The following is a 1,356-nucleotide window of genomic DNA, read 5'->3' as shown; positions in this document are numbered from 1 at the left end:
AGAATCTATTGTTTAATGATCCACCTGAACAACAAGATCAACAATCAACACCAATAATTTTGAGATAAAGATGGCTACAATTTAGAACACATTGCAGTTCAAGGGAAATATGATCGATGATCCAAATCAACGTTTGTAGTGGTTCCTTTAACAATGTGACACCTTCAAGTATAACGAAGTAACTGATGATGTTGTTCGTCTTTGGTTATTTCCATCCCTATTATTCGATAATGCGGCTGAATGGTTAGATCCATTGGAACTTGGCTCAATAACAACATGGGATGAACTAGCAAAAAAATTTCTTCATAACTTTTTCCTAAAAGCCGAACCATTCAACTCAGATGCGATATCACCAATTTTAAACAATTCAAAGGTGAATCATTGTACGAAGCATAAGAATGATTCAAATAAATGATAGAAAAGTGCCTTTACCATGGATTACAAGATTTGCTCCAGATTCAAGTTTTTTACAACGGTGTAGGCAGTAACATAAAGGGCAACATCAATGGAGCGGCTGAAGGATCTCTTATGCCCACACATATGAGAGAGCATATCAGATCATAAATGATATGGTAATGAACTCATACATGTGGTCAAATAAGAGATTCCAGTACAAACCAAAACCTCCAACTGTGAAAACAATCAATGAAGAAGATAAATATTAACAAATTTTGGAGAAGCTGAACCGGTTGGATACAACTATCAAACTTACAAGAATAGATCCATACATGGAGAACCAATAGGAGGATGTTAGCTATATCAGTAATATGGGTAGAAATTCCTATTCAAATACATATAATCCCAGTTGGAAGGATCATTCAAATCTCAAGTGGAGAGGTAATCAAGGAAGAGAAAATCATGTGTAGAATAGACTGAACCCTCCATACCAACCACCAAATGTGCAAAGAACTCAAGAAAGATCCATGGGACATGACCATACTGCATATGGTCAACAATTTGATTGAATCGAAGGGGAAATGCAAGCCATGTGTGTAGATATGAACGACATGAAGGAAAAAATACTCCAAATGATGACTTTATTACAAAATCAAATAGGCCAAGGCACCCCAGGTAATGCGAAGAACAACCATTGGAGAGATGGGAAAGAACATGTGAATGCGACCGTCCTGCGATCAGGTAAGAAACCTGACAACCCAAGTGCACCCATACATGAAGAGGAGAAATTACTTGAAGCTATTGATAAGCTTTTGAAAGAAATTGAGAATGAAAAGCCGATAAAAGAAATAGTGGAAATGGTAGCTGAACCAGTAATATCAAAATCAAGCACAAAAAATGTACCATTCCTATTTAGGTTAGACGACAAAAAAGAAGAAGGGATGAAGTTGATTTTGGAGG

The 1,356-nt window shown here is 36.5% G+C and overlaps 1 non-coding gene across 1 annotated transcript; it reads right to left on the bottom strand.

Moving 5' to 3' along the window:
- Positions 1-333: 333 nt before the first annotated feature.
- LOC128294357 (small nucleolar RNA R71) lies at positions 334-440 on the bottom strand. The gene has a single exon (XR_008284669.1). It is a non-coding gene; the product is annotated as a small nucleolar RNA R71 (small nucleolar RNA).
- Between the last annotated feature and the right edge of the window lie 916 nt (positions 441-1,356).

The sequence above is a fragment of the Gossypium arboreum genome, chromosome 6, assembly GCF_025698485.1.
Source record: "Gossypium arboreum isolate Shixiya-1 chromosome 6, ASM2569848v2, whole genome shotgun sequence".
Classification (NCBI taxonomy): domain Eukaryota; kingdom Viridiplantae; phylum Streptophyta; class Magnoliopsida; order Malvales; family Malvaceae; genus Gossypium; species Gossypium arboreum.
Note: the sequence above shows the minus strand (reverse complement) of the source record. Positions and strands in the feature narration are given on the sequence as shown.